This window comes from Macaca fascicularis, chromosome 15, assembly GCF_037993035.2.
Source record: "Macaca fascicularis isolate 582-1 chromosome 15, T2T-MFA8v1.1".
In the NCBI taxonomy this organism is placed as follows: Eukaryota; Metazoa; Chordata; class Mammalia; order Primates; family Cercopithecidae; genus Macaca; species Macaca fascicularis.
The window spans coordinates 107,771,739-107,780,688 of NC_088389.1; the positions used below are offsets into that span (position 1 = coordinate 107,771,739).

At 38.8% G+C, this 8,950-nt stretch overlaps 1 pseudogene; it reads right to left on the reverse strand.

The window, feature by feature from the left end:
• Positions 1-6,639: 6,639 nt before the first annotated feature.
• LOC102143049 (small ribosomal subunit protein uS9-like) lies at positions 6,640-7,175 on the reverse strand (annotated as a pseudogene).
• Between the last annotated feature and the right edge of the window lie 1,775 nt (positions 7,176-8,950).

Below are 8,950 nucleotides of genomic sequence, written 5' to 3' on the forward strand. Positions count from 1 at the left end.
ATGGAATGAATAGAGATAGGAGAGAGTTTTTCAATATTATCTTTTTATATAATTTTGACATTTGATCCATGTAAGTGGTTTACATATTATTTTAAAATCAAATGAAATTTTAAAAATGGGAAAAAGATTACTAACATTGAAAACAAATAGAACTTGACTGTGCATAAAGTTGATAACATAGCTAAACAGAAGAAAGAATTAATTCAAGTAACTTTTATACATGGAAGTCTAGTTGAAAATCCTTCAAATATTTTGAAGGTAGAAAAAAAAACAAAGAAGCTTGACTCGGTTGTTAGTTGTCTTAGTAGAATAATTCTGGAGCTTTCTGTGTATATGTAAGATAGGGCAAATGAGCAAATGAATTTGTTCTTTGGTAAACCCAGTCCCTTGCTGTGGGGAAGGGGAGATACACTTGTGGAATAGAGGAATGTGAGGGATCCTGTGATGTTGGATTTGAATTGCAGTATCAGTATAAATTGAGTCCCAGGAGCAATTAGCATACCTAGAGCCCAGAATGTGGCTTCTACATACCTTTCTCACAAAAAGAACCAGGGTTCTTTATGGAAATTGTTAGTTCCAGGTGTGAGGTGGGAGAATTACAGAGGGAACCTGGAATATCTTAAGCCTGAAAGGCAGGAAGTGCACTAAAACTCAAGGGAACACAGGAACCAATTGACCAAATATGGGACAATTTGAGCATCAAAGCCAACCATTTAAAAATGAATCTTTTAGTTTATTATAATAAGCGAAAAGACGGAGCTTGCAGTGAGCTGAGATCCGGCCACTGCACTCCAGCCTGGGTGACAGAGCGAGACTCCGTCTCAAAAAAAAAAAAAAAAAATTAAGCGAAAAGAAGAGATAGGCAGTGAAAAAATTCTTTAGAGAAAATGCCAGCTAACAAATGTAGAAAGAAACGCAGAATTAGCAAACCAAAATCACCAACGTATCACCACTACATAATGATTGAGTCAGGCAAGGATCATCTATGAATTCTAAAAGCAATGTGGTGAAAGGTAATCTCCAAACAGGATATCCACACAGTTTGAAAGACTACAGGGTCCTCACTAATTTTAGAGAAAAAGGTATATCTTCACGACATAGAAACGTGTGCACACTACCTTAATCAAATGATCAAACTTGACATTATCAATAATGAGACAACCTGACGTTATGCGCCTCTTCTGCTAAGCAATGGAAAGTACCTACGTTGTCAGCCATGTAGTATTCTCTTACCAAAAATGCTTAACGCTATACAAAAATAGTTAGGTAGAAGGAATAAGATCTAGTGTTCAGCAGCACAGTAGGGTGATTATAGTTACAATAATTTATTGTATACTTCCAAATAACTAGAAGAGAAGATTTGGAATGTTCCCAACCCAAAGACATGATAAATGTTTGAGGTGATGGATCTCTCAGTTACCTGTATTTTATCATTACACATTGTATGCTTGTATCAAAATATCATATGTACCCTGTAAATAGATACAAACTATTATGTGTCCATACTAATTAAAAATTTAAAAATACATTAAAAATACTTAACCCTAATATAATTTTTGAGGATATAATTTAACAAATCCAAATGACGTGACATTCTACAAGACAACTGCTCTGAACTCCTCAAAAATATCGATAACATGAAAGTCAAAAAAAGCAGGGGCTTATTGTACTAGATGTCAACAAGCTTGAGGAGACATGACAACTAAATAATCCTCTGCATAATCCTTGATTGGTCTCTGGATTTTAAAACAAAAACTATACAAATACATGATTGGAGTAATTGGTGGAATTTGAATGTGAATTACATTTTGGATAATATTACTATACCAGCTGGGCACAGTGACTCACACCTGTAATCTCAGCACTTTGAGAAGCTGAGGTGGATTACTTGAGCCCAGGAGTTTGAGACCAGCCTGGGCAACATAGTGAGACCTCACTTCTACAAATAATAAAAAGAAATTTTATCTGGGAATGGTGGCATGCACCTGTGGTCCCAGCTACTCCAGAGGCTGGGATGGGAGATGGGAGGATTGCTTGAACCCGGGCAGTTGAGGCTGCAGTAGGCCATAATTGCAGCACTGCATTCCAGCCTGGGTGACACAGCAAGACCCTGTCTCATAAAAAAAAGAAAAGAGAGAACATTATTGTGTCAATCTTAAGTATCTTGGGAGTGATAATGGCATTTCGACTGTGAGGAATACATACTGAAGAATTTAAAGGTGAAGCATCATGGTATTGGCAAGTTACTTTCAAATTATTCAGCACAACAGAGAGAGAGGGCAGGGGCACAAATGTGGCACAATGTTAACAGCTGATGGATATGGGTGAAGGGTATGGAGGCATTGTGGTTGTATGTGGCTGCATACCAAACTACCCCAAAGCTTAATGGCTTAAAAAACATTCTTTCATTATATTTTACCATTTTATGGATCAGGAATTTGGGAGGACTTTCACTGGATGATGGTTCTGCTCTAGGTGGCATTACCTAGAGTCACTTGGTGACTGGATATTCACACAGCTGATGGACAACCGGTTCAGAGAATCCAAAGCATGCCTGGTGGAGATGGTTGAATTTAGCTTTCCATCTCTGTGTAGTCTTGGGGCCTCTCATCAGTCTCTTCGCCAGGGTAGTGGAGCTTACGTGGCGGCTCAGAGATTCAGGAGACCCCCCAGAAAAGCCAGTCTTCTTGAAAGCTAGGTCCAGAACTATCACAGAGTTCTGAGTTAGATTTTAGAGCAATCTAAAATCTTCTGCCATTTTAGATTGCTCAAGAAGTCACAGTAGTTCAGATCCAAGAAAATAAGGGACCCCACATCTCAAAGAGAAGAGCGTAAAATAACTTATGACCATCTCTACTCCACCACTGTAGGTTTCTACAGTTTTGAACATTTTCAGAATGAGGGGTGGGGGAAGCTTTAAATGGTGTGTTTGGCATTTTTTTTTTTTTTTGCAAGTATGTCTATACCCTAAACTCCTAATTGTTTGTTATTTTGATAGTTCCAAGTTGCCCTCCAAAAAGTGTATACCAGTTTGCCTAGCAAAAGTGCATGGGAGTCACTGTGATCTTCATTATTCGAAGTAGTTTTAAAGTATACCTATATTGTGACATTTCCCTCTTCAAAAAGTGGAGTCGAATTCTTCTTCCATTCAGTGCGGGCCACACTTAGTGAGTAGCTTCTAGTGAATAGCATATGGTGGGAGCGATGATATGTAATTTCCGAGCTGAGATCTTAAAAGGAGATCCAGCTTCCCCCTGAATCTTTGTCTGTTGGGACATGCACTTTGGGAGCCCTGAACTGACAGCTAAGAACCCTGGCTACTAAGAGTGGCCAACTTTTCTGAGGGCCAACGTGGGCACAACTATACTGAATTAAAAAAAAATAAACCCAATATTAATAATCTAATACATATTAGATTATGAATAAGTACTCAAATGTGTTATTACTTTAACATAAAATATGAAAAATGGTATTTATCTGAAATTGTATGTTCTGTACTACTTACTTTTATGTTAAATAAATGCTATTATTTAAACAAGACAACAGTAAGCCTAGATAGCAGTGGCAGTTAGAAGTGATTAATAGTAGGATTAATTAAATAAACAATATGTGTGAGAAAATATAGCAATATTTTGTGATGTTTCTGTCTTCTGATACAGCAATTTATTTGAACTCTTTTTAAATGCTTTATTGGATTTTTCAGTATTTCAGGTTATATTTTTATAAATTCTTTTTATTATTATTATTATTTTTTTGAGATGGAATCTTGCTGTGTTGCCCAGGCTGGAGTGCAGTGACATGGTCTCTGCTCACTGCAACCTCCACCTCCTGGGTTCAAGCGAGTTTCCTGCCTCAGCCTCCCCGGTAGCTGAGATTACAGGCTTGAGCCACCACGCCTGGCTAATTTTTGTATTTTTACTCCTGACCTCAGGTGATCCGCTTGCCTTGGCCTCCCAAAGTGCTGGGGTTACAGGAGTGAGCCACCGCACCTGGCCCTGTATTTTCTTTTATGGAATAGTAAAGCTGAATACAGGCAAAAGTAAAATTCAGTTTGACTTGCAGTTCTGCTTTTATCAAATCCATATTACAGTGATTCCTGGTGTCAGTCCAATGTGATGTCAATTAAGCTAGCTATCCTCTCAACAAAAATACCTGTGTTCATTTCACATGAAATACTCAGGATATTACTTACTGGCAACAGCAGAATTTGGACCTGTGGTGCTCTAAAAATGCCCATCTGTTCTGCATCCACAGGCTCGTTCTGGTACACCAGCTCATCATCAGGCAGGTGCTTTGCATCTGTAACTTCATCATTATAGGCTATCCATGTCTAAAATGTCCACAATTTTCAAACACTCACATTAAATGTCGTGATTAGTTAAGTGTCTCTCAGGGAAAATTTTTGAACTTGCAAAATTGAAAGTAGATTTGACATCAATCTAAAAAGCTTTTACACGGCAAAGGAAACAATCAACGAAACAAAAAGACAACCTGCCAAATGGGAGAAAATATTTGAAAACTGTATATCTCACAAGGGGTTAATGTCAAAAATATATCAGGAGGCCGGGTATGGTGGCTCATGCCTGTAATCCCAGCACTTTGGCAGGCCAAGGCAGGCGGATCACCTGAGGTCAGGACTTCCAGACCAGCCTGACCAACACGGTGAAACCCCATCTCTACTAAAAGTGCAAAAATTAACCGGGCATAGTGGCAGGCACCTGTAAGCCCAGCTACTTGGGAGGCTGAGGCAGGAGAATTGCTTGAACCCGGGAGGTGGAGGATGCAACGAGCCAAAATCGTGCCTTTGCATTCCAGCCTGGGCAACAAGAGCAAAACTCCATCTCAATAAAGTAAAATAAAATAAAATAAAATAAAATAAAATAAAATAAAATAAAATAAAATAAAGTAAAATAAAATAAAACAAAACAAAACAAAACAAAACAAAACAAAATAAAATAAATATATCGGGATAGCACATAATTCAACAACAAAAATCCCAAATAACCTAATTTAAAAATGGTCAAAGGACTTAAATAGACATTTTTCCACAGAAGATATACAAACAGCCAAGAGGTGTATGAAAAGGTACTCAACATCACTAATCATCAGGGAAATGCAAATCAAAACCATAATGGGTTATCACCTCACACCTGTTAGGATGGCTAGTATCAAAAAGAGATAAGTGTTGGAGAGGGTCTGGAGAGAAAAAGAGCCCTTATACACTATTGGCAGGAATGTAAATTGGTACAACCATTATAGAAAACGGCATGGCAGTTTCTCAAAAAATTAAAAATACCTTATGATCCAGCAACCCCACTTCTGAGTATATATCCCAAGGAAAGGAAGTCAGTACCTCAAGGAGACATCTGCATCCCCATGTTCATTGCAACATTACTCATAGTAGCTAACATACGGAGACAACATAAGCATCCATCAGTGGATTAATGGATGAAAAAAACGTGGCATATACACACAATGGAATATTATTTAACCATAAAAAAGAAGAAAGCCTTGCCATTTGTGACAACAGGGATAAACTAGAGGACATTATGCTAAGTGAAATAAACGAGACACAGAAAGATAAATACTGTCTGATCTCACTTATATGTTGAATCTAAAAAAGTCAGACACAGAAACAGAGGGTACAACAGCGGTTGCCAGGCAGTAGGTGGTGGGGGAAATGGGAAGATGTTGATCAAAGGGTACAAACTTTCAGTTATAAGATGAGCAGGTTCTGGGAATCTAATGTACGGCATGGGTGGTGAGGGTGTGTTAATTACTTTGATTGTGATAATTACAAAAATGTGTACATATATCAAGTTACCATGTTGTAAACCTTAAATATATATATACTATTTTTCTTTTTTTTTTTTTTTTTTTTTTTTTGAGACTGAGTCTGGCTCTGTCGCCCAGGCTGGAGTGCAGTGGCCGGATCTCAGCTCACTGCAAGCTCTGCCTCCCGGGTTTACGCCATTCTCCTGCCTCAGCCTCCCGAGTAGCTGGGACCACAGGCGCCCGCCACTTCGCCCGGCTAGTTTTTTGTATTTTTTAGTAGAGATGGGGTTTCACCGTGTTAGCCAGGATGGTCTCGATCTCCTGACCTCGTGATCCGCCCGTCTCGGCCTCCCAAAGTGCTGGGATTACAGGCTTGAGCCACCGCGCCCGGCCTATATACTATTTTTCAATTAAATATTTTAAAATAAAAATAAGAAAGTAGATGCCAAGCAAGTTAAAGTTTTAGTAAAGTAATTTAAAAGACTCTGTTTTTTCTGGTGGCAATTTTTTGAGTTCTAAAACAGTCTTGTCCCAAAAAATGAGCTTTTTCTTACTATATGAGTTTTTGTCACAACCTACACATAGTATCAAACAATCAGGTGATCAAATGATCAGTTCATTCTTTTCTAGGTTCCCTATGACCTCTTCAAAGATAATTCAACCAGTTTTGGAGAAACAGCAAATAAATTTTTACTATACTGTAATCCTATACTCAATGTTCATCTTCAACATATTTTCAAACTAGAGAAGGACATTCTTTTTGTCCCACACTTTGAAAATCTGATTTTTTGGCAGGCCAACATTTGAGCATTTTTTTTTTTTTAACTTTAAAATCCCTCAAAAACTGTTTATTATACAGGTGAATTTTGATAGTCCTGATGGGCTTATCGGTAGGATTTCTGGTAGCGAGCACGGGCACCAGGGCCTCCAAACTTTTTGGACTCGCAGCGACGGGGATCAGCTACCAGCAGGGTCCGGTCATACTGGATAAGGATGTCTTTGATCTCCTTCTTGGAAGCCTCATCCACGTATTTCTGGTAATAGGCCACCAGGGCTTTGGAGATGGACTGACGGATAGCATAAATCTGGGCCACGTGACCACCACCCTTCACACGGACACGGATGTCCACACCAGCAAATTGCTCCTTGCCGAGAAGCAGACCTGGCTCCAGCAGCTTGTATTGTAGCGTGCGCGGCTCAATCATCTCCAGGGGCCGCCCGTTCACCTTGATGAGACCATTGCCGCGTTTGCAGTGCGCCACAGCTGTGGCTGTCTTCTTGCGTCCGAAGACCTGCACCGACTGCAGCGAGCCCTTGGACGGCTTGGCTGCGAGCGTGGACGAGAGAACCTAACCGCGCGGCGCTGCAACCGGAAAAGAGAGCATCTTTTATTTTATTTTATTTTATTTTAATTTTATTTTATTTTATTTTATTTTTTTTGAGACGGAGTCTCGCTCTGTAGCCCAGGCTGGAGTGCAGTGGCCGGATCTCAGCTCACTGCAAGCTCCGCCTCCCGGGTTCACGCCATTCTCCGGCCTCAGCCTCCCAAGTAGCTGGGACTACAGGCGCTGCCACTTCGCCCGGCTATTTTTTGTATTTCTTAGTAGAGACGGGGTTTCACCGTGTGGCCGGGCGCGGTGGCTCAAGCCTGTAATCCCAGCACTTTGGGAGGCCGAGATGGGCGGATCACGAGGTCAGGAGATCGAGACCATCCTGGCATCTTTTAAATAGTCAGCAACAATGGTAACCATCTTGTATGTTCTAGTCTCAGGAGGCTGGACCCTCCCATTCTATAAAGTCGAAATCTTATTAAGGGCTTCTATGGGTTTTCAGAAAAATGGCAAAGAACCAAAAGCTTTCATGATTAAGGCCTCAGTATCAGAAGTAAGTAAATCACACTCCCTTTTAGCAGAGTCATGAGAAGATATGCAGGTGATTTAACAGGTAAGAGCTTTTTGTTTCCTCTGCTAAAACGTTTATAGGCTGAGTAAAATTTGCCAAAATATACATCTGCATTGTCTATTGTTTACGTAGATGAACGAGCAAAGTCTAGTTTGTATTTGGATGAGATATAAGCCATCTTTTATCTTAATGTTTTCTGCATTTTTATTGAAATCCTTATAGAATTTTTTTTAAAAGATGGTTTGAAACTCCATTTCCAAATAAAAGTACGTAAGAGCTAGGGGAACATATTTTTGTTGTCGTAAGTCATCATATTCATCTAGAATTTATAGTAATATTAGAAATTAGGTAAGGATTTAGATTTGTCTTAACATTTGCTAGGCCAGTGGTCTTAACATTATTTATTGGCCAATACGTATTTTACCAACTCTGATGGTGTTGTGCCGTGTCAGCTTAGCAAAGCTGGAGTTGCCAATTATGTTTCCTATTACCTTTTGCTCAAAAAAAGAGTATCTCTTTTAAGTTTTTAAATTATTAAGCATTCAAAGACCTAGACTACGCAGCATTAAATCCGGTTTTATCCTGAAAGAAGAATGAAAATTAATGAAATTCTAATTTTTATTCTAATAGGAAAAAAGAAGAAACCAACTAAGAAAGTTTTGCCGTATAATGAGCAATTTAAAAAAAAAAATAATGCTTGTGTTTACCTGAGTCATTCTTGTAACTCAAGTTGGAATTGATTTATTCCAATGTAGGCTTTTTACTTATTATATATTCACATTTATTCATATTATACATAATCTATTCCCAGTTATGCATGTTAATTTATTTAGGGCTTTGCCATGTCTTCTTGCCTTTGGAACATTCGCCATTTCAGTACTTATTAGCTCTTGCTACAAAGGATTTATAGAAGTATCAAGATGATTTTAAAAGTGGAGATCGTGCATGGGACTGCAGGTGGAAAAAAAGGAAGTAAGTTGTAAGATAGTCTGCCATGGACCACAGGCTCCATATTTACTACTTCTGTTCACTTACTTGAATTTAGAGGAAAGATTTGGTGTTAGAGAAGTTGAAAATGATGATTATTGAAAAAGTCTAGTTTATCTCTGGCTCTGGATTTTCTGTTTCCTCTTTGCTATGCATGATTTGGGGGACACCTAAGTTAGTTCTGGCTTCTTCACAAGTGACAACCAAAAGCCTGAGATTAAACATTAAATTTATTTCCAAAGCTACTAGTTTATTGTCAATAGGAGAGATATCTGTGCATGTGTTG